This window comes from Phaethon lepturus, unplaced genomic scaffold, assembly GCF_000687285.1.
Source record: "Phaethon lepturus isolate BGI_N335 unplaced genomic scaffold, ASM68728v1 scaffold7044, whole genome shotgun sequence".
NCBI classification, from domain to species: Eukaryota; Metazoa; Chordata; class Aves; order Phaethontiformes; family Phaethontidae; genus Phaethon; species Phaethon lepturus.
The window spans coordinates 88,722-114,306 of record NW_010533892.1 but is presented as its reverse complement, the minus strand read 5'-3'; the positions used below and the strand labels follow the sequence as shown (position 1 = coordinate 114,306).

General features: G+C 42.4%; 1 protein-coding gene across 1 annotated transcript in view; it reads right to left on the bottom strand.

The window, feature by feature from the left end:
• Positions 1-25,585, bottom strand: part of KALRN (kalirin, RhoGEF kinase) — a gene marked incomplete at both ends in the record, with an annotated part of 118,096 nt that overhangs the window by 6,862 nt on the left and 85,649 nt on the right. The gene's annotated exons all lie outside the window — the stretch shown is intronic.

The window sequence follows — 25,585 nt, the reverse complement described above, 5'->3', positions numbered from 1 at the left end:
CCTCTAAAGGCTGTATAGCCCTAAAGGATGCTGCGCTGAGAGCTCTGGCAATTCTGGTGAATGCTTTGGTGTCTCTATGGGGAGCTTAGGAGCTATGAGATGAACCAGAGGTAACCTATTACGATCAGCAGAATTGCTCTGGATTAAGTTCAGAATTGGAAATCTAGTGGAGAATACCTGGCTCATCTCTGAGTCTTTCTTGGTCCTCAGGCCCCTCTACCTGTCTTCCGTCAAGATGGAGTTGGTGCTTCCCACCTTTCTGTTTTGTCTGACCAGAGAGGAACACCGCCTGAGCTTCACCAGGAGGTCTCTTTATATTTAAGCAATTAGTTAAACACATGGCTGGGATCACAGTGACAGCTCTGTAGCCCAAATGTAGAAGCTTTGCTCCTCACAGCGAGGAGATAACAACAGAGGCATCTGGATGTGCAGCATTCTATAAATCAGGACACAGTAAGTTATTCCACAGCAGGAAGAAGAGACAGAGGTGGCACGTGGGACATATAAATATACTAATGGAAAGGAAATCTGGTGTTACAGTCTCACATAGCACATAACTTTCCTGTCCAGCATCTCTTGGTGGAGTGCCTACTAGACAACCATATCCTGATTTGTGCTGGATTTTGGACTCCGGCATATGCTGACATCTGCAGAACAGCTTGAATGGAGCTGTCTGAATTATTTCTGGAGCCTTTTTTCCAGAAAGTGAGACTAAAGTTGACCCAAATTAAACAGCATGTCTAAGTATAAAAAATGCTCTCAAAGATAAAGATGACCAGACTCACTTTGTTTCACCAAACAAATTGAACTACTGCATCAGTCTCTATTTGATCCTGTAAGACTGAAGATCTTCTCATGGCATTTGGCTTAGAGAGCTGGTACCCAAATTCTATTCTTTTCCCTTCCTTGGAGAAGCATAAAATGGAGCAGGTATAATCTGTGTTTCCTCAGTGCCACAGAGCCAGCACAAATGGCTCCAAACCCCTGTTGCAGAAGGTAAGAAAGGCAGATGGCTGAGACCCTCCAAGGTAATCCCCCACCTGCCATAACTCACAGCCACAAGAAGTTTTAAACTCACCCAGGGTTAATGGGAGCACAAGAGCACAAGGATAGACTGAAATCAGGGAGTACTGACTAGTTGCTTTCTTTTGTATGTCCAGCACAGTCGGAGCAAAGCAGACAATCTTGATCTGGGAGGTCAAGGGTTTCAGTCAACAGATGATTCATCAGACATGAACTCCCAAGACACTGCTAGCAAGCACACAAAATCTGGTCATGTATTCTGGCCAGGAACTTTGTGAAACATCCCCAGGAGCAGCACAGGTGAAGTGTGCATAGTAAAAGGTCTACACAGCTGATGACCTTAAAGTAGAAACTCAGTTGTCTGTGTCACATACCTGGTACCACTGGAGAAAGAGAATTCAAGTCCAACAGAAGCTTTAGAAAGACAAGGGACAAGCGCACTTTGCAAGGGCAAAGAGTGGGCACCATGCATATCTGTCTTAATCTAACTGAGGCGTTCTGCCCTGACCAGAGTTTTGAGAAGGGAGGAATCAAATAATGTTTCAGCAGCCCTGTTCCCCCTCAGACTGTGTTCCCAGCTCGGTATGATCCCCACTGTTTGCTTGTTACCAGAGAACCCACAGCTTCCCTGATGTCAACGTCAAGGAATGATTAGGGCCTTCAGGTCCCTGATTAGCCACTTCTGCTTTTAAATTACACTGAAATAAAAATAGTTACGTGAAGAACTAGGAGCAATGGCTCACAACAACTGGAGGAGAGACCTCAGGCTGATGTCCTCTCGAGAAGGAAGCAAATGATATTCAGAGGAAAAGCACAATAAGAGCACCCTAGGGATGCTTTAGAACAAAGCGAATCTCGGTTTGTGCACTGGATCAAATTTGCTCGATACACATATCCGCAGATTATATTTCCTTTGTAACCCAGATAATTATTTTAGACAGGTATGTTGTCGTCTGCACAGTTGCACTTTTAATGGAGTTATGAAAAGTGATATAGTTTCAAACAATGCCCGCAACAGCTCTCCCTCCCCTTGTCAAATAAAAACCAGACATTTCCAAGACAAACATTGCTTCAAAGCTATGGTTTCCTGTTATGGTCCTGCTGTAAGAAGTGAGTGTGTGAAGGCAGAAAAGGGATAATCTTGTGCTCTCTTCTTTACCTCTGCCAGCATGCAGGAATCGGGATTTAGTGGCTAAGTACCACTGTGTTTTAGACAGATATAGGCCTGATTACATTAAGTAGATACCCTCCCCCGTGGACAGCCATGCCCAGCTCCCAGCAGTTATGAGAGCAGCGCACAGGGCTGATGGAAGGATCTGCCTTCCCATCTCTGAGCCCGGCCCAGCTCCGGCACTGCCCCTTCGCTGCAAACCCTCTGCTGATCTTCGCTGACCTGCCTCAGGTGCTCTGGGCTCTCCTAAAACGCACACAGCTTTGCGACGAAGGCTGGAATGCTGCAGGCGGCATGGGTGGGGAGCCCAGCATACAGAATTGCGAAAGCCTGCACTGATGCTTGGTAGCATCATAGGAAACCACAACACTGCTCCTTCAGGGATATGAGCTCCTCAAAGTGGGTACGGTCTGAACAGACAAACCAAGAACACGATGAAGGACTTAAAGTATCCCCTGATGGTTTTTTTGCCCAAATTGTTGAATTCACAAAACAGATGTTTTATATAAAACTGGCTTTAATTTTAATTGGAGGAGATTATTCAAAGTATGTCTAAGCCATATGGTCCTGTAAGTCTGACTCCCCTCTGCCATTGCTGGAGAGGCTAGCTTGGCATCTCTCTCCTTTTCCGAGTCGTTTCCTTTTCACAGATTTAATAGCTGCTATTTTTCTTTTTTATTGTTGGTCCCTAGGTCCCGTTACTATAAATCAGGGCCTTCGGCCCAAAATTAACTCAAAGGTGGATTTGGATAAGTTGCTTTTAACGATTTTCAGTAGTCGGTCGGTCTAACAGAAAATAAAGGGAAATGCAGATTTGAGATGACGGAAAAGGCATCGGGAGGAACGATGGCAGCGAGTGGCGTTGGTCTCCAAGCTGGCGGAGGAAGACCGGGGCCCGGCAGGCGCGTTTTCCTGCCCCTCTTCCCCTTGCAGGTGTCCGCTGCAGGGCGGGAGCTTGCGCAGGGCTTTATTACATGCTGGAAAAAGCGGGGCACGTTACCCGCGGGACTGCCGGTGGCTCTGGGCGCCAAGCAGGCCGCAGGCTGAGCGAACGTGCGTCGCCTGAGGGCATCGCCCTCCCCCAGCCCCACACCGGGCACGCGCCTGGGCTCAGCACAGCCTGGACTAGTGCCTACTTCTTATCACACCCAATACAGCCCATGAATTTTCATCAGCTGAGAGCAAGAATCCGTCTGGTAAATTTTAATCACACTTTAGGAGACTGGGGCTGCAGTGCAAGCTCTGGACCCTGTTTGGGTGAGGCGGTGGCAGTTCGTCTGGTAATGGTTGGAGGCAGCCAGGCAATCCCACAGGCCCTTCTCCCTCTCTCCCAAGCTGTTTTCTCTAACGCCTGTAGTTTGCATGTTGTTATATTAAAGCCTCATCTTAACAATGTGCTTCAGCTTAGTGAATCACCATGTGAATTAATCACCACGTGAAAATACACTACTGCTGCTACAAATAGGCTGCATGTATTAACTCCACGTGAAGCAAGGCTGACTCTGAGCAGGAGAGTTTGCACAATGGTTGCATGCCCATGCCCGCGCCCATGCCCTTGCCCGTGCCCTCAGTCAGTGTTTGGCACTGTGGAAAAAGGATCTCGAGGGACGTGGTTACTTGTGTTTGAGTCCTCCCTGTCGCTTGCCTTGTGCCCTGCAGCCACTGAGCCTTTTCAGCATTGCCGCATCATTTTCAGCCATCACAATGGGTTGCAGCTGGAGTCCTAACAGTTAAATCCTGGGGCTTTCATTCTCCTCGCCATAATACTGCTATTTACTTGAGGTGACCTCATTTGCCAAGTGATGTAACAGGGTGCACAATCGAGCCTGGCACATCTAAGCAGATGTTTTCAGTGGACACAGAAACAGCATTATGAAACGAAAATATCGCCTAAAACCTGAGCAGCACAAGAGATTACAATGGCCTTCATGCAGATCAGCTTACCTAAAATAGCGTTGAAAGCCTTTGGCTGCGGTTGTATGCTTCCCTTTTTAAGCTTGTACTACTGTAATGGGACTCCCAAAGGAACCAGGAGCTGCAGGTTTTGAATTTTATCATTCTTGGCCTCCCTGTTTGATAGAGTTGACAGGAGCATGCCCAGAGGACACTCCTCCCATAAAATTGTTCTCCTTTAACTACAATAACAAAAAATGGTTGCACACTTTTTTTGTGTTTGTTTTAGTTTCTAACAAGGTAATAAATTCTATTTCAAAAAAGAATATAAATCCAAAGAGTTTGATAGTTGATATGACTTGCTTTGTTTCAACTGAAAGAAAGTGCTCATTGACTTTGCCATTTACATTTCCTGTCATGTCACATTATCAGGGAGGGCTAAATATGGATCAATGAAGTCCAGCACAAACAAGTAGAAGATTGAGGGGAGCCTGAAAGAACTTGCTATGTTCATTTATCAAAGGATGAGCAGAATAATAAGGTCTATTGATAAGCACATTCCCAGCTCCTGCTTAATTTCTTTCACTGAAGACACTTCAGATAAAATACTCTGCCCTGTGCAATCGCTGCTACATGCAAATGGTTCCCGGACGAATATGTTCATTTCTGCTCTTGCTAGACTTGGTTCAATCAATACAGAGGCCTCGATTTCCAAAGACAGATGTCTATGTTTACCCACAACACTCACGCATGGGTTCTTTTGTTCTCCAAACCCACATTTCTCTTTTGCACACAATACATGCAGAGGAAGGTGATATGAACTGAGCTTAAAACATCCTCAGGGTATTTAACAATGTGAAATACAACAGTGTCCAGGATAAAAAAAAGATTTTGGTAGCCAAGTATAAAATTTTCAGCCTGAGATCCAAGTACACTTAAAGTTTGACGTTACCGTATTCAGTTGGATGGAGGATGTGTTCAGGGCAGCTCAATTAGGGAGCTACTGCTGGGGATTTCGGAGGCACAGAGAAGGGATAGAGCTTCAAGTCAGTGAAGTTCAGTGTGAATTGAATGTGTACTTCCTTTGGGTTTCTTCTAAAAATCCTAGACTAAATTATCTTATCCTTAATTGGCAGATATAAAGGTATGTGCTCAGGGGAACTACATTTGCTAGTAACTGGGAAATAAACTGTGTAAGAAATCCTGCTGCAGAAAGACAGTGAATCCATAGACTTTGACAGTGGATCTGACTTGTTTTTTTTCAGCTAGAATAGCAAGGGATTTCGTGGCATTCTAGCTGCACGCAAGGGGGACAACCAGAGCCCATGCACAGAGTGGAGGCATGGGAAAAGCGTGGGGCTTTGGCAGAACTGGAGCTGCAGAGATTGAGGACAGACGACAAAATGAGAGCCCTCGGGTGGACAAAGGAAGATGGCAAATACCAGCAACAGTAACTAACAGGTTGATAAACAGCCCTCAGTGCTGATCGGCACTTGTCATGAAACCAAGCAACTCCCGTACAAAACCTTGATTCACTTTGAGATAAGTTTCCCAAACTGCATATTGGGGAACCCTAGAATGAAGAAAGAAATGATTCACCTTTACTTAAACTCCACTTACTATTACTCTTGACTTCGCAGCCTATTCTTCCTACATGTGTTTGTACAGTATTAACATTATATTAATTGTACCTACTTAACCTGAACAGCCAACAGGACAGTTCCTTGGCTGAATATCTCCTTTTCCAGTCACAGAATTGCATTCCCTTAATAAATTTCATTTCACTAATTGATTATTTCTTCATGTATGCTGCAAGATTTTTGGAATAAGCATCTGTTTCCTTTCATAAAATGTGAGCACATTTTGGACAAGAATGATAATGATAAATAATAAGCCAGCAATTTCCCCTATCCCCAGCAATACAGTAGCAGAACTGTCTGTCCAAACCCCATTAACCCCTACCCAATCTAAAGAAAAGACTGCTGAAATGCTCTGGTTGCAGAATGAGTCCTAAATGGAGGAAAAACATGTTTGAACTAAAAGAGAATGAACTTAGCCTTTACTGCATGAAAAGGGATTTTACTGTTGCATCACCACACATACTATAAGTATGAGCCAGCGTCTCTTTCAGTGATAAATTTCTGCAAGAAAATGATGAAAACACAATAAAAAACATCTATCCTTCCTTCTCAGGGTTCACACGCACAGCTTTAGCAAATAGTGACCCTATGAAGAGCATGTACATAATCTATCACAGCCAGCACTGTTTCCTTCTTTTCTGCTTCCCCTTTCCGTCCCTCCAGCAAAAAAGGGACTCTTTATCACACTGCTCCATATTGTACCATAACTAATGTCTGGATTGATCCAACATGCAGATAAATGAATTCTCCTCTTTTCTATATCAAAGGTATTTTCGTTTGTAATACGCACCATTGAGGCATGGGAAAAATGCAAAGAGAGTCTGGGAAGTCCCAGCAGAAAACAGAGAAACTCAGAGGAAGCAGTATTCAGAGGCAGGCCCGTTCTTGGCAGGCAGACAGAGGTTTTTGGCCGCTGCCGTACCACCACCCAACTGCAGCAGCAAGCCACCTCCTCCCCTCCTGGGCTCCCCAGGGACAGCCTGCCCCACTGCCCTGCTCCTGCCGGGGAAGCCGGGTTGCTCCCCACGGAGGGCAGCGGCAGCAGGGGAGAGTTGCGGTTCCCGTGCCCTGGGAGCTGGGCTGCGGGATGGGGATGGGGAGCAGGAGACGCGGCGGTCTGCTGAGACAGGCCCCTTCCCTGGCATTGTATGTAACCTGCTTTTGATGCCTAATGTTGGATAGGGTAAATATCAATCAGATGGCTAGATCCTGAAAGTTTTAAAAATTTCTTGGAATTTGCTGGTCTCAAAGAGTAAAGAGGGCTCTGCCAGTTGGAGCAGTACAGCCTTTCCATCCATATTCCAGCTAGATGGACTTTATGGGCTTTAAAGAAAAGGAGAAGACTGAGAAAAAAATCAGGATAATGTTTTTTTGCCAAAACTTTTTTCCTTTTTAAAAAAAATCCCTAAATTACAGGATTTGAAGAGACAATTTGGTGCAGAAATCTTAAAAGAAAATTAAAGGGGCAAATGGACATTTCAGTACCCCTAACAAAAAATCTCTTTCATACTCCATCCTGAATTTACAGAATTTGATGCAAGAGGCACCCACACGTATGCACAAGCTCAGTAAAATTCAATAGGACTTAAATTGTAAATTATGTTCCTTTTTGAGTCAGGACTGATGTGATTACTTGCAATCAGGACAAAATACAAAGCAGTCCATAAAAATGGAGAAGCATTTAAGTATGTGATGAGACCATTCTGCAGTGTCTGTATGGGGTAGGCTGTTGTTTTATGTCAGGAGAGAGGGAGAAATAAAAGGCTTGGTTCCTTTCCCTGGTCTCTATTCTCTCTGTGTTACACTGAGCAAGTGGCAACTTCATTATAGAGACCACAGTCACATCTCTCAGGTATCGATGACAAAGGCAAAAAGAGCACCTTCAAAACTAGACCATACATTTTGCCATGTCTCAGTTTCCCTATCAGTGGCAATAAGAACTTGTTTCAAGAACGTCTATAAAGGCTTTTCCTTGTTTTCTAGCCACAAAGTTCCCAAATAAAAGTAAATGATACTACAGGGACTTCAGATAACACAAAATATCTTTCTGTCAGGCTGAAATTACCAGTAAGGAGTTAAAAAAAAAAAAAAGTAGATGAGTGTACAACGTTTTCCAAACTGAAGCCAAAGAGAATTATAGTTCTTCATAGATATTTCCAGAGTATTTACGCATACTCACCACAATGGCAACAGTACCAGTGTAGCTAACCCTTACTTCTTTCATATGAAGGGCAATTTCATCTTCTACAGAAAACAAAATGTTTATCACACAGTTTTATTTTTTTTACCTCCTTGAAACTTGGCAGCTGTTTGACATCATCCGTTTCTATTAGAATGCCATAGGTTATCAATTGAACACTTATCTTAATTCATTGGCTGTTTGGAAAATTAAAATCCCAGATGGTTCTCTCTTGCAAAGATTTCTACAACTCGCTGGCTCCACTACATACATTTGGTTTCTATTTGTATAGTAAATGTCATTTAGATTGGCTGACTCCATTTTCCTTTTCTGATCACCATATGTCATTTTATGCCATTGTTTTCTCAGCCTTAATTCCACTTTGCAACCCAATACAATTTGAATCATCATCCATATTATAGGCTTTTCTTCTCCTCTTACAAATTATATGATAGGAAATATTCAGTTTCATGCATATTGTTTAGCAATAACAAGGGCATGCTTTAATTTATTAGAATTATCATGTGTTACCATAGACAAGAAACGCAACTAATGTAAATTCATGTTTTAGCCACGGTAATAGAAACTGCATCAACTACCGACACAGTGCAATTCTTTAATGGATTCAAAGTCTTCTGCAAACGCATCATCTATGATTTTGCTAGTAAACATGAACAGTCCAGCAAAAATGAACTACTTTCCCTGCTAACGCATTTTTCTTGTGAAAAGAAGTAAGTTTATTTTTAAAGGAATTGTTAAATAATTTTTAATTACTAAAAATGGGAAGGTAGTCACAAAAGCAACACTGAATGAAGTGAAAAAGTGACCTAATCTCACTTTACAAAAAGAAAATGTAGCCAGTCAACAATACTAAACAACGAAAACATTACAGTAAAAATTGGCATGAAAACAGTTATTCCAATAAACGGAATAACTGTTATTGCTATACATCTACAGCTATAGATGCAGCGTAACAAATGCAGGTTCGGTTTTCCCTTTTTATAGAAGTGTTTCTAAAAAGGTCCTTTGGTAAACACTATCAAAACCTCTACTCTCAAGCAAAGCAAACACACTGAAGGAATTTGGTATTCTTCTTTTGAGGTACCACCCTTCAAAAGGATACCCAAAGTAAGAGGGTTTGTAGAATAGCATTGCTTGAGCAAATGCCTCTGAGAATCATAGAATGGTTTGAGTTGGAAGGGACATCTAAAGATCATATAGTCCACCTCCCCTGCCATGTGCAGGGACATCTGCAACTAGAGCAGGTTGCTCAGAGCCCCGTCCAACCTGACCTGAAAGTTTCCAGGGATGGGGCATCTACCACCTCTTGGGGCAACCTGTGCCAGGGTTTCACCACCCTCGTTGCAAAAAATTTCTTCCTTCTATCTAGTCTGAATCTGCCCTCTTTTAATTTAAAACCGTTACCCCTTGTCCTATCACTACAAGCCCTGTGAAAAAGTCTGTCCCCACCTTTCTTCTAAGCGCCCTTTAAGTCCTGGCCGGCTGCAGTAAGGTGTCCCTGGAGCCTTCTCTTCTCCAGGCTGAACAACCCCAACTCTCAGCCTGTCCTCACGGGAGAGGTGCTCCAGCCCTCTGTGTTGAATCCCCCTTAGCTGGATTTCTTTGTGAGTGAAAGCCCCAGCACCACCTGCTCACAGTATGAGTCTGCTACAGCTCAGGAAAACTGCCCTGGGACTTGAATAACACTTTCTAAACCTTCACCCAAAGTTGTCTAGAATCAGGGATGGAAAACGTAAAAGCCGACATACCTTCCCCTCTGGCAGTTCAACAGGTGTGTGCGATATTAACTGAGCCTGTCGCCCTGCCACTGCCACCCTGACGTCATTGTTACTGGGTTGACAAAAGGTTTCCATGACAAACGAGAAAGCTGATCTGTTATCTCCGCTTCGGAGGAAACCGAAATGCCCTCTCTCCCATATTCTGCTAGAACCACCCGTCTTGGTTTTGGCACATAGCACAGAGGGGGTGTTTTTATGATTGATTCCGATTTCTCTCTGCTCTGGAAAAAAGAAGCCAAGTTGTTTGTTGTTTTTCCCCTAACTTAAAATAGAGGGTGTCACCCTCGTCCCACTGCGATCCCACCCGCCTCGCCCACAGCACAATGTTCTTTGCAGGCATGTTGACTACCATGATAAAAAAGAGAACAGATAACACTGAAGGAGGACAAACTTTGAAGCAATGAACAAAAACACTATTAAGACATTTGATTCTCTTCTTGGCTATAATTTATTACCGCTACTAGCAGGCAGGGCCCTTAATAGTTAGCAGATGTTTGAAACATCTCGTTTTGAACTTTGCCTAAGATTAAAAAGAGATCTCGTAGTGTTTAAATAGCAGCAGCAGAATGAAATAAGGTTTCCTTCCTCCTAGCCTTAAACAAGGAGGACTGTTTTATATTCTGTAAATACGGAGGAAGCTAAATTTCTGTGTACAGGCACCCACACATTATAAATTTTATATGTGTCTAATGTGGAGCAATTGACATGAAATAACCCCAGTGGAAAAGGCCGGCCCAGCTGCCTGCACCCTTCTTGGGTTTTTGCTACAACTTACCCCAGGCCTACAGCTCACCACAAGCAGGAGAAGGGCGGAGGAATTCGGCCACGAACAGGTTAGCAAATATGCAGGGCCAAATTTATTTATTGTGACAATTGCTATTCTCACTGTGTCAAGGGAGAACCTAGCAGTCCTCAAAGAGGATCACGTCCTGGATATGGAAACGAACGCGAGAATTTTCAAGAAGGAGTGAAATACGTTTCACTACTGCTGTGCATCCCCACCAGCCTGACTGCCATACTGGCCCCAGCAGGGATTTTAGCCTGTGCAGCAGCACAAATTCACCATTTATGTAAGCACTGGGGCCTGATGCTAAATTCAGTCTTGTGGGCATGGTCCCTGAGAACCCTCTAGGGCTACTGATTCCCCTACCTCTTGCTCCTACAATGATTAAACTTCAGCCAAGGGCTAACTAACTAACTGAAACAGATGGCTAAGTTTCTGATTTGAGGAAGTTAGCATACAAACAGCTAATTTAAAAACAGGTTTAGATCTCAAAATGAATTATTGTTCCCTTTCCAACTGCATGTATTTCTTCTTTGCTTGGCAGCGTGGACGCTTTCTGAGTTTTGCATGAATTCCTCATACTTGCAGGTTTCTCTATGGGCACAAACTGAGATCTTATGTGGCAGACAGCCCCGATATGAAACGTTCTGAAAGATCTGCTGTAGTGAACAAAGATGGCCCTAGCCTTCATACATCTGTTTTGAGTTAATATTTTTATCCCCTTAGAATACATGAGATTTTTTCCTAAGCTAGCTTTTCCTAGTACACATGTTTCTTCTGATTTTAGTAACATAAGGCTGTAATATACTGCTCTCGAACAGATGTGATTTTGGAGCCTATCCCGAGGAGTACCGTTCACCTTCAGAGGGAGGCAAGCTCCAAACCAACTGTGTACTATTGTCTTTGGGGAAGACAAAACGCTTTTCTTTGACTCCTGTTAAAATAATTTTAAATCCTGCTGCGTGACAGCTGCTTACAACTAACATGGCATGTAATATTAATGATGTTATTACTGAATATGAAAATAGCTAACACTTTTGCAAATATAATCAACGTATTTAATTCATTGTCCCAGCGAGGCTCACAACTCTTAAGACCTTCAAACCGGTGCAGGACTTAAAAACATACACTTAACCTCAAGCCAGCGCTAACTCTATTCCTATCGAGCAGAGCACAGCATATGCTTACCATTAGGGGCATGTGCTTAATGGGCTCATGAAACAAGTCCTGTCTTATGATTCAGTGCAAGCAATTTGCAGCTCTGTATTCATCTTCCTTACGACCAGGTAATGTGCCCATGAAATTGCGACAGGCTGGTGGCAGGAAACGGAGCACTGGTCTCGTAACGGGGCCATCAGGCCGGAGCAGCGTGGCACGCAGCCCCAGCCCCGGACAAGCCAACCCGCTCCGGCCCCAGGGCAAGCCCTGGGCTGTATGTTCCATTTCCAGCCACAGAACAGGTGAAGGAAAAGCACCGCAGCTAATTAAACACCATAAAGAACCTATATGCAGTATTTTTACTATAGATTTACAATAACTCCACCATTCCCAGCAGCCGTCAAGACTCCTGACTCGGAGAACACATCGCCTGCATGTGTTTTTTATTTAATTACCGTGATTTTCAGAAATTTGTTCCGTGGTGCTCAGAGCAGAGTCATTAATCTTCAGTGCTCTCTTTGAGCAACAATTTCAACTTTTATGAGCCTGGAGCCCCTCTCTGAAGCCGCAGCTGTATCGTCTGAGTGCTGGATTTTATGCAAGGCAGTTGTCATGGCAACGTGACGGGGAGGGGAGAACCCAAACAATAATTGAGCATCAAAGAATTGTAAGTGCAGGAAAAATTCAGAACTAGATTCCATATTAGAGCTATAGGCTGTCCAAACTGCAGATTTGAAAGCTTAGGAAGACTAGTTATTATTATAAGCTCTCTTGGGGATGGCTGTATTCCAGTAATGCATTATCACTGATCTGTTCCCATTATAATCCATCCATTTCACTAAAAATGACATGTTTGTGGGGCAGTGGAAAAAGCAATCTCAAAAGGAACAATTGCACATCGCTGCTCTCGGTAGAGGAAGGAGAAAGAGGGAGGAGAAAAAAAAAGGTTACAATCAAAACTATATTTCAATAGCAAGCCCGGCTGTTGTAAAAATAATAATGGTCTTGGCTCGCCGCTTGTTGTGAAATAATGAACCTTCTGCACCTTTGTAATATTACTGCAGGCATTCTATAGAACACCCTAATAAAAATGGATGGCTAACTAAATGAGAAAAGGCTGCTGTATTGTTTTATGAGGCAATAATCCAGTTCCAGAACACATAAATTGTAAACCCCAAACCGAAGAGTTTATGCCAAGAACACAACACAACTTTATTGTTATTGTTACCCTGTTGCTCTTGTATATGCTGTTACAGATGTGTTTTCAAAATAATTAAAATCTTTAAGAGTTAGCAACAGAGCAAAGCATAATTGTGTCTCAAGGGTGCTGAGTATCCCAAGCTGTTGGGAACTTTCATATAAGGAAGGTGCTTTTTTTATGTCCACATGGATTGGTTTGCTGCTTAAGGATGGGAACACACAGATATGGAAGCTCAAATAATCTAGCAGAATGCCACTGCCTGGGACATCGAAGATCTTGGTTTTAACTCCAACTCTGTTTCTTGTCCAGTGTTTAACTTGGACCATTTCACCCTCTTATAACCCTCTGTGTCTTGGAAAAAGGGGTAGTGCCAGCCACTCACCTTTTCGGGGGACCAAGTACAAGCTTGCATTTGAACTAATGGGTATTTTTTGCAAGAAACATTCAATTTGGATTAGCACATTTCTAGCAGCGCAAAAGCCATGACTTTGGTGAAATCACCAGTCTCCTCAACACCATTGCTAACCCCTGTGCCTACAAGTGTGGCTGATTCACTTCCCTCCATGACGACGAGATCTGTGTGCATTAGGGCTTGTCCTGTTCACCTATGCAAAGCTTACCAAGCTATTTAGATCAGCGGGCTGTTCTCTTTGCTCCTGACTGCTCAGCCAGCTGCAGGCATTAGTGGCATACTTTTCTTTTCTCAGCTTCTCATGGATAACTAGTAGCCCCTGTGGAGCAGAACCAGTGCAGCCCAGCTCCTCACAGATGGGCTGTGTGGTCAGTCCCCAGCTATAGTGGAAGCTCTTTCTGAGGCTCAAGCATCTATGAGGTCTCTCAGCCATGTGGATTCCCTAGTAATGTGTGTGTCCATAAATACGTGTGTTCATACTACTGCATTTCTCCTAATTAGAACAGCTTCTGGGTCTGCTCCCTATCCTTATACTGATCTTCACAGAAATTATTTTTGAGATCAGAAGCTTCTGTTCATTTGCTTGAAATTTGTCCAGTGGGTAAAAAAGTTATTAGAGGGTAGAGCACAAACAGACGTGGAAAACATGAAAGAAAACCTTGTTTCCTTAGAAAATTAAGTTAAAGACTTTCTCCAATCACAAAGGTAAGGACAAATCTCTTCAGGATTTCTCTACAAACTTGTCTGCCCTATAATAATTCTGTTTATATCTGTCAACTAGCCAGATTTGAATCCATTTAATACATGCCATGTTTATTTTCTATTGTTCTGCTTTGTTAGTAAAAATATCATGTGGCCCAAATCAAATGCCCACAAAAATCTATCGCTGAGACATTATTTCCTCTATTAGCTGAATTATAACCTCATAAAAAAATACCAAGCTAGTTTAATTTTATTTTCTATAAACAGGTGCTAACTGGCATTACTTACACGAACCTGATTTAATTCGTTAACTCACGCTCTTTATTTGCAGTTTCATTGTTATTCCTGGAGTTAATATACCAGGTTTACAATTCAGTTGTATTAACTAAAAATGAGATGTAGCAGATTTTGAGAACTGCAATCTCTTCAACAAATCACAAGTGAAGTGGAATGATTTGACACTTATGAATCCTCTTGTTGTTTTCATTTTTAGGTCAAATGCCGTTTCTGAAGGTTTCTCAGGATCTTTTGTGTTATTTGTATCTCATGCAGGAACATAGATACCCAGTACTATGTCATTAGAAACCACATCAGTTTTGAGGACTGTAAGTTAGACAGTTCTTCTAGCATAAGAGACTCTGTTGTGGGAACTCAAACAGAGATTGGAAAGCAACTCATGATGGCCGTGGTAATGCAGCCTATTTGTGACACAGATCCCTTGTCCCATTCCTGTTGGACAGGACGAAATGGTCCCACTACATTAAGACCTTTAAAAGCCGTCTTGTGCGAGAGGTCAAGGATCACCTGTGCCTGACAGCTGAACTGTAACTTTAATGTTAGCCCCGAGACTGAAAATGACTCACAACGGGTATAATCCGAAGTTGCGCAATACGAGTACGTAAGTGCAAACATAGGTGCACGTCTGTGTGCTTGCACACTGCAGCCACCTTTCGCTAATGCTTCCTTTTTCTGAGACATGCTAGAAACAACCTGCACAGCCTATGGGATGGAAGAGTACTATCGGTGATTGCTCAGCACAAATCGTTTGGGGCTCTTTTTACAGCTTCAGGGTAAGTGACTTCCACTTAAACACACTGCCTATGGGGCAAGACAGTCTATGGTGTGACGGCTTGTTTTATTGTACCAATTTCTGATTGAGTATTCTCTGGCCTTACTGTAACTTACTGTAACGTGTAATCACACGTGCATTTAGACATTCAAAGATGTTTCTTTCCCAATCTGCTCTTAGGCTGTCTCTGCAGTAATAACAAAGCATGATCTTGGGCAGTTTGGCATGTGATTAATAACTGTTCAGATTGCTTTGGCAGTTTTAGTGTATGCTAATTGGGTTAACAAGGTACTAAGTGCTCCAAGGTGTTATGAATGTGTTGTAAAATCAAAAGCTCTGCTGTCAAATGCAGTCATTACTCATGGCCTGTAATTTGCTTGCAACAAGACTACTCCAAAAGACAGTATTCTGCCGTTTTTCCTACTCTTCCGTGACAGACATTAGCAAAACAGCACAAAATGCATCTTTAGGTGATACCGTCTCATTTCTAGAGAAGGAATCTCAGCCGGCTGGTAGCCCGCCATCTCTCTGGTATCTTTGGAGGGCATCAGATTCTTCTTCAGCTGCAGCTGGACAATCAAGTCAGTGGGCCCTTTGCCACACGTTGCTCTCATCAGGCTCCTCTCAGGCAAGCAAGACACATTTGGCCACCTGGGCACAGCCACTCTTCCAGAGGGCTGTGGACCTGGTGGTGCTTTGCCCATCCCTCTGCTCTGCAACAGACTCTCATCTACTGCTTGGGGCTGTTCCACATGCCCTCACTCCCTGCTCTCCTCCCTGTCTCAACATCTAGGCTTTATTGCAGTTCTCATTCTCCTGCTCCCCACCTTCTGCTCTTTAGGTACAATTCCTCATTGCCACATCTTACTACCCAGTCACACTGCCTGGCAGTGTTTCTGATCTTTGCAACACACCAACCGCGGCACTCAGAACAAAGGGCTTTCACAGGTACCCTGTGCTCTCCATTTTACAGGTAGTCTTAGAGAAAACCATCACATTACTGTTCAAGTTTACAGAACAGAGCAGAAAGTCACAGTATCACTTGTTCCCATTGCCCATTTTGCTGGAACATGCCCGATTTATCTACTGACGTAAACAACAGGTTCACCTGATACCTTGTCCTCCTCCTGCTAGTTCTCTCTCATTAAAATTCACATCACTTGTTGTCATTTCTGTGGAACTGAGCAGCTCATTATTTACTGTCCTTCCTCTTCCTGTTCCTTTTCCTTTCCCATTAACACAAAAGTCTTACTCAACAATGACATCTAGGTTGACATTGATTTCTGCTATATTTGAAATCAATAAAATAAGATAAACCATATATCTTTGCCTGATTATACTTTATGACAAAAAAAATCCCTGCCTGCAGGTACAACCAAGCCATACCAAGCTGAGTAACTGTGCCAGTCATTTCATCTTGCCAAAACACTGGATGAAATTAAAACTAGATGGTGGGACTAAACCACTTCACTGAACAAAGCTCCTGGCAACAAAGAGACAAATCTTACATCCTAGATGTATGAAGCAATGAAGGACAGGAAATTTCATTTGTTTCCTAAAAAAACCCAAAGATGGAGTGAACCACACACATTTTGCAGCAGACAGGAGAGTAACACATGAATATGACAGGCCAGGTAAGGAAATGATCACCCCGTCAATAGTTTGTTTCCATAAGAATTAATCACCCAAGAACACGCATCAGCAGAAGCTGGAGGGGAGTGTACAGAAGATGACTTGTTCCAAGGAACAGCTGACTGTAAATGGTAGCAACTTTTTATGCAATTAACACTCTTCAATGGAAACAGGTGTGACAGGCAGGAAGGAAACATTTAATCTTTGGATCTCAAAACATGGTTCTTCCTTGCTTGACTAAAAGATTCGTATTGTCTCAAAGCTAATATCAGGCTCATAAAACTCTCCAGTTTCGAGCGTAAAGGTTCAAAGCAATAACCTGCTTGAGAGGGAGACAAATTCAGGTCCCGTTAAAGTCAGCCCCCACATGCTTAAAAGGGACAGGGTTTGGCCTGGACTCCTAACTGGTTTCCAAAAGTAGAAGTGGAAACACACAGGTGTGACAGGAAGCTGATTCCAGACAGCTCATATGGGCACTTTTATACAACACTTTCACATGTGTGAGCTCTGTATTTGCAATTGCAATTGATGAAAAGAGAAAACATCTATTTTTCTGCAGCAAAAAGATAACTGTGACGGTGACACAACGGAAAACATGCCACCCCTCAAACAGCTCCTGGAATAATCACCTGCCTTAGTGCACTACACCAGCTCATAATGCTGGCCCTAACCTGGCAATGCAAAAAAGTAACTTGGCATACCGACCACAACTTAGCAAACAAAGCACAATACGGTTCGAATCTCAGTGACTTCAAAGGGCAATAAATATATACCCAGCACTGAGCTTATATTGTGCTGAATCAAGGCTACCATTCCCTCCGCCTGCCTGCTGCTCGTTCGCCCACTTACCCTCTGTGGTGAGTAGGGGACGTGCAATTCAAACTCCACACCCAACTGCTGCTTCCAGCGACGGCTTCCCTCCTGCTCGGCCACCACAGCCCCTATAACATGCCACTGGGCTATGCAGGGGGGAATGGCTGCAGCTGGATAATCTACTGCTCCTAACCCTTTTGGCTCCAGCAATTTAAAAGGAATGCATATGATTTATTTAATCCTAAAATCTTGGTGTAAGAGTTAATAGTCAGATAATGCTATGTATAACATTCCAAGCATGGCGCCATAAATAAGAAAGCATTTGAATAGAAGAGTTTGCAGCAAATGTTCAAATCCAAGATTCAGGGCATTAAAAAACAAAACAATGTACTAAACTCTACTGCTGTATATTTTAAAGACATGTAACGCAGATTCTAAGAGCTTCTGAGCACCGCAAGCTGCTTCTGCGTTTTGAAAAGAAAGAAGGAATAACACTAAATCGGGCTTTTAAAGGTTTCTGCTTCCTTTGTGTGTTCTCATTCCTACAGCACATTTCATTTGTAACCTGCCATTCAGCCCCGGAAAGGTTTTTTTTTTCCCCAACTCAAAAATGCGTCCAGGAGCAAAACAAGGTTTTTTAAGGCTACACTTACAGACTTCTGGTTAAATCTACAAAGTGTCAAGCCAAGCCTTGCCCAGTGCTTTCCTAAGAACATAAAGTAACTAGAAAAAAAAGTAGGGCATGGCAAGTGATTCTCTCTCACGGTGGAACCATGGTGGCTGGCAGCCTCTACAAACCTGACGGCAAAATTGATTTGCTCTTCAGGCAGATAAACGCAGGTAAGAGCATGACTTCAGCTCTGTCTCAAGCAGCAAGACAACAAAGTTCATAAGAAATTCTATCTTGATGAAAAATTTCAACGTGGATTTAAAAATACCCCCTCACAGTACATTGTCTATCATTGACTATATTAAACACAGCTGGATCCACTGTTCATTGCCCTTCCTCCAACAAAGCAAAATAGAAAATCTATTTCTCATTTTTGCTGTATGGGTCACCTGTTGTGCCACTGGCATGGGATGCCAAGCGTCCCGCCAGTCACTCGGGATTTGGTAGGAACACTCTCTTCTACTGGCTTGCTAACCTTGCTGCTAGTTGCTTCACTTTTCTTTCTCCGTAACTGCTCAAGCCCAGCTACAGAAAGCTGAATCACTCCTTAATAAAGCTAGGCTTTAAATGAAATTAAGCTTATTTGCCACTAAAATTAGATGCTTAATAAAACTGCTGAGTTGAAAGCCCAGCCTGAAATGACTAGGATCTTGGGAAATAATTCTGTGGCTCATCTTTACTTATTTAATGGATCCTAAATATGTGGACACTAACATTACTTGAGCCGATAATTTTTTCCAGATGGGGTGGCTACCTAATCCTTCTGAAATGGGACAAATTTCTCTCTCAAAATAGAAATGCAAACTCTGCCTGTGAAGGTTTGAATCTTGAGTTTGAATAATGAAAATGGTTAAATTTAGACCACTAATTCAGACCAAACTTAAGTGGGGAAGACAAGATGCAGACAAATGACATTTTGAATTGTACCACCATAAATATGTCCGGAAAATCTCTGAACAAGTACTGTCCATCGATCTCCCATAAGAAAGGGTGCCCAGTGGATTCAGCATGAAGTGGGACTGAAACAGAACTTCTCTTCATGCTGGGGCAGCAGTGTGAGCTCTGGCAAATCTCATCACTTCTCTGTGACCTGGTTTTCTCAGCCATAAAATGACTCTGATTGCTTTGCAGTAGACTTTGAGATCTATGAATACAGAATGTAAGATAGACATGCCATGCAATTGAAGTCAGTTGCTCTTTTGCAGCTTGTCTGCATATTTGTTAAATCAGGATTTGCCATCAAAATAGAACAAACAGCAAGTGAGACCTCTCCTGTTAGTGATGATAATGTGAAAAAGGTAAAAACTCCTCCTAATTCTGCCATCATTCAGGACTCATTTAATACTCAGTAAACTGTTAATAGCTGCCATGATTTTGTTTCATTTTTCTCAATCATATAGATGCTGCCTTGGCACACTCAGAATCGCTCCTTTATTGTCCCCCATCAAGAGTTTATCTTAAGGATTTAAAATCACTTCTCTTTGCTAGATTTATTTTCTCCTCTACAGCACAAATTTCGCAGGAGAGACCCAATCTGTTGTCATTAAAAAGAAAAGCTAGAAAAGTGTTCTAGCTCATGAGATGGTATTTTGTATTGTTTCCTATGAGAGGAATTATCTCCATTAATGGTGATTGCAAATCCCTATGTACTGGGACATTAGCATCCCTTATGCATGTTACTGAAATGAAAGAAGACAACTAAAATATTACAGAGCTGCTTTATAAACCACTTATCCTATTAAGTCACTTAGCCTTAGTCCTTACATAGGGATGGGCTGCCCAGAAGAATTCTTTGGGGAATTTATCAGATATAATGTTAAGAAATGCAAAGGAAAGCCCTCATTCATTAGGATCAATTTCAGCAGTTACTATATTACTCCTATGAACAAAACTGCCAGGCTCAGGGATGCAAGCGGCCACCTTTCAGATCTGCACCCTGGGAGGCACATCCCGGTTCTCCTGAAACGCAACATTGCTGCTCGTTCGCTCCCACAGCAACCAAGGACTGGGAACCAGCAGATGGAAAAAAAGTTGTATATTTGGTTAGAAGATATTTGCTTTAGTGCAGCTCTTACTGAACTACTTTTATTCATTTCTCTCTCCCCTCCCACCCTCCAAAGGGAAAGTGTTTTGTTCAAAGGCTGGAGGCAAATCCTGCTACTAACGAAACAAAACCCCGAGCAGTCAATGGATTCCCGAAGGGCTGGATGTGGCGTGGAGCTGCGATGCTCAGAGCCAGATACACACCTGGTGCACAGTGAGGTGGTTTCCTTGATCCAGTGAAACAAAACTGACTGACGTTTCATCCTGTTTTCTTTCCATTTCTTTAAATGACTTATCTTTTCTGCCTTGCATCTCTCTGCCTAACCTGGTGGAACAGTTCTCATCGTCCCCTTCCTCCCTCTCTGTAGTACCATATTACTAATTGCATTTCAGCTTCAACAGTGTTATCTTTTTCGTGGAAATAAGCAACCAAGCACTCATAAACAACACATTCATCACACCGTGAGAGGGACATAAAGGAGCAACTTGATGAGATTGAGAAAAGTTTGTTAAAGTTCTTTCTTTCTCAGTCCTGAAATATCTCTCCTAGAAAGCCCTCAGGGCAGAAGTTTCATAAAGGTGGAAGGTACCAAAAAGCTCAGTTGCCGAGGAGGCAGCACAACGTCAGGGTTGGAAGAGAGTTTCTCCGAAATAACCAACCACATGTAGCACTGAGACCAAGACCTCGAAAGAATACAAAACCTCAGAGATTTCAAAAGATAACCCACAAAAACAAGTCTTGAAGGCCTGGTTCACACCTCTGTTGTATTTCAGCCACAGAGGGAGGGGGGATGCAGCCTTAGCCTGCTCAGCCATTGCAACAAGAACAAGAAAAGGTGATTCATGAAGCACAGCCCTCAGCCCCTAAGCTGTACCCTGCAGTCAGCAGCCGTTTCAGCTGGCATGAAGCTGGGGGAAAGTGTCCCCTGGCTGGGTCTGCTGCTGGGGAGGCATGGGGGTAGCAGAGACAGGGTGCTGTCAGCCCTTCAAGTGCCCCAGCACACACTGGCAGCCGGCACAGCGGAGAATCCTTCGTGATGAGTGGTGCCTAGCTGTGAAGGCAAAGACCAACCAGCTGAATGCCACTTTTCTTGTTTTATATGTAGCAACAGATACAGAATGGGGCCCTTTACCTTTCTAAGGAGAATCAGTTAAATTCTTACGAAAAAATCAGCTCCCACTGCATGATCTGCAGCAAGCCAGAAAGCTGAAGTTTCTCTGTGTGCATTTCCTTTTACTTTCCTTCTCTCTCTATAAATGTCATGCTTCTAACTGATGGTTTAACTCCAACTCCAGTTTTAAAGGAACATCACATGGTTTGGTTAAGGAAAGTGTTCCTTCCCTTGGGTAGACCTCCTACTGTCCTTTTCTATTGACTCCTCAAGATCACACAGTAAATATTAACACTGGAAAACTTTTAGCAGTAATAATGCCAACTGAGGCCCGAGACCTGTGGGACACAGCTGGTTCCCACCCGCAATTCTGCCTGCAGCCTCTGCAAACTGAGAAGGCTCAGCATCTTGAGGGATGATGCCCTGAAGACACGACAACAAACCCAACAGCTTATAGTGAAAATAAATAACCACCAGCCAACACACAGCTTTTCTCAACAAGAGTGGAAAATACGCATGTGTGGTCCAGCCATGCTCATTCAATAATTGTTTATTTGCAAGCAGGGTCAGAAAGTGATGATGCTGTAGTGTCAAGAAAAACGAACCTAAGGAGAAAACGGGTTGTGGAGTTGCGCCATACATTGCACGTCCCTCTGCTTCTTGCCCACACACATTTAAGGAAGGTGAGTTTAATCTTGGTGGGTCTTAAATTAAAGATCCAAACAGAAAAATAAAGTTGGTCTGGAGAGCAGCAGCATTGACATTCTGGAAACCGAGGCTGGGGGAAGCTTTGGATGTGTCTCTCAGCTGTAGGTTGCCGGTAGCAAGGCACACATGCCGTTTACAAGGTGAGGAGAATGCTGACTCCAAGGCAGCCAACTGCCTCCTGGGGCATCCTGCAGCAAAAATATTTGGCTCCAGAATAAATACTGCGTCAGATCACTGAAAAGACTGTGAGTTTGTGGACTAGCAGAAGCAACCAGAATAGCCCTCCCCATGACCTAAAGCCTTTCCTTCCCTACTTGACCTAGGGGTGAGAAGAGGTAAACTATTACTGACATCTAAGGGGAAAGAGGAAACAAAATAATGATACATCACGTGGTGCGATCTCTTCCTCTGGTCCCCCCACATCTAACGTCTCCAATTTTCACAAAAGCTCTCACCTCCCTCAGCTGTCTGCCCAGCTCTGTCCTTCCCTGTAGTTTGCTCTCCATGTTCCTTTGCCTCCTTCTATTGCCTCCCAGTCCAGCATCTATATCCTTGTGACGCTTCGTGGTCCTCCATGCTCCTGTACTCAACCAGGCAACACACAAAGACTGAGGTAGATGTGGCCTTGCTCAAAGAGTTAAAATCAATTAACTCATTGTCTGTGTGCTCCCTTTCGCCCATAATCAGACACTGCACCTTTTATGAGGCCATGCTGTAGAGGTCTCTTCCACATGAGAATGTGTGAATGAGTTTTATATAGGTTTTATATACAAGTTTAGATGGAGAAATGGTTTACTTTAGATGCTTACCAGCAGACAGCAACCTGAAGAGAGGAAAAGTATGACCTGAGACAGTAGGTTGTGAAATTATCAGCTCTGGAGACAAGTTTCCCCAGGAACTGATAAATTCAGTGCATGAAGAGTCAGCCAAATCTGGACAAGGCCACCAGCACAACACTAGCATCAACAACTGGTTGTGTAACTCAGACTACAACCAAGAAGGCAGTGAGTGTTGTATGCAAATATCCACATACACTTGATGAAAGAAAGGACCCTCCAAGACTTCCTGAACACCTAAGAACTACTGCACACCAGTGCAACCCTCCACTCCTGAATTAAAGGTGTTCTTATAAATATCACTGTGATCTGTGTTTTTCTGACTTGATCCCCCATATGAAAAAAAAAGGGAATTTGCCACTCTCCCCCCTTATCCCATTCCTTCACACAGAGTTTTGTTTCCAATATCAAACCTCTTGCTAATATTAACTTTGAACTTGGATGATCTCCAATGTCCTCTAACATTCTTGATCAATGAACTCTAACAGTGTTGCTCAAAAACCTATTCTTAACCTAATTTCTGATCGTACTTTCCTTTCTAGACTGTTATTCTGTGTTATCCCTGTATGCCCTTTATAGCTGGAACCATGCCGTTCCGAGGTTTTCTAAGTTTCTTGAACAAACCTGGCACTTTACAGCTAATAAGCATTAACCACACAAAAATGATGAATTCTAAAAGGAAAAAAAAATCTTTGCCAACAAGAAAACATATTGTTCCTCCAGAAGGATATATTTAATATTGTACAGCCAAATCAAACAAACATGCTCTAATCACCAGAATGAAACCTCAGAAACAACTCAAAACAACAGCACAGGATAAATAAATATGAACTTAAGTTCTTTGAAGAACAGTAGGAGAAAGATCAGGTTTAGATGAGGAACAGCTTCTTGCTTAATGACAACATGGAAGGTAGAACTTGAGAGAAATAACAAAAATCCCAACTCTTCTTTAAAACAAGTTCTGAATCCTGCTTGCTCCTTTCTTTCTAAGTCTAGCACTTAGATGATCCAGTGCCTGGCCCAAGAATGGCTACAGAGACAACCCCAGAACATTGATGGACACTTCTTATTCTATTTATGTTCTCATTTGGGGGGGACCATATAATCTATCCTCTTTTAATTAATCCTTTTGTCCCTTGTATCAACAAATTTGCAAAATCAGCATGACTCTGAACCAGGGTATCTATTTCATGTCTTCAGCAGGCTTGTTTACAAAGTGGTGCTCAGACCTTTCAGACCACGGTACTCTCATTAGATGTGACAAGGCATGTAGGTCTGAGCAGCAGTGATCATGCCCAGTACTGTAATTCTGTGCTGTGCAAGAACAAAAGTGAAAAGGAATTGCTCATGAGGAGAAAGGGAAGGAATTAGTGAATAATTTACAGGTCACTGAATGTTAATTTTGATAAGCAATAATGAAGAAATGGTCTTTAATGACTCACAGTTTAGCTTGCACTCTCATTAACATATAGAGGAAAAATTAACTCATCCACTTTATCTCTTAGTATATGCATTTTTGTCTAAGCACTACAGATGGAATCTTGCTAGAAAAAAACCCTATTTTTGACTAACATGAATCAATTTTAACAGCTTCCCATTCAGTCAAAGATCAATTCAGATCTAGAAACTGCTCTGCCATTTGAAGTCCAACTCAGTTTCTAATGTAACATAAATGGCAACAAATCTTTGACATCTGATTCTTTGAAAATCACAGCACATTTATAAAAGTCAAACAACAGCTGGTCTCTCTTTAGAGCTGAAAACCAGAATATCCTTTAATTCTTCTGCGCAAATCAATAATTTATTTGAATCCTTGTATTTTAAAATATACTAAACTCAAGTTGGTGATGTCTTTGAAAGAAAGATAGGGATTTTACTGCACTTCCTGTCTTCTTACTCTATTTTGATTGCATCAAACTCATTCACTTAAACATCCTCATAACTTAAACATCCTCTTTTTTCACAGCAGGCACAAACCATCTTTTTTTGTTTGGTAATATTGATTTATTGATATGGAGCATGATTTATTTCCTGTCACTTAACACCACAGTGTAGTTCATTGCTGAGTTTCAACCATCTTTACAAGGACAGCATTCTGCACCTTGTTTCTGTACACTTCAAAATTACAGCAATCCCATCTAAGCAGGATCACATGTTCTTCAGAAATATCTTGTGATTGAGAGTTACCACATTTGCAGTGAATTTAGGATACTTGTTATATCAACTAAGACGATCTTTAGCTGTATGCCTGGCACTTGTAAAGGGAATGTGTTCATCAGCACATTAGTACAGAATCTGATTTTCACACTGCTTGCAGCAATAGAAAGGAGTTATCAAATGGGCTGCCACTGAAATTACATTTAAATACCCTCACATGAATGTGTTAACCCTTGATATTCAGATCTACAATGTTCTCAGGAGAGCTTCAGCCTGAAGGAGCCCCATACACTTGTTTTATCATAGAGGGACTTGACTTACATTTTCAAATGTTACTGATTTACTTATTTTCCATCAAAAGATGTATTAGATTGAAGTGATCTAAGCATAAGACTGAAAGCAGACTGAATCCTTATTTCCTAAATGAAAAAAAAAAAACCTTATGAAAATCAGTAACAAATGCTCTTTATGAAATGGATAGCAACTGAAATTAAAATTTACAAAAGAATGCACTTTATAAAAGAAGCAGAATGTACTTTATCTGCTCTGGGTGTAACCGCCGTTTATGTGTGGAGGAAAATGC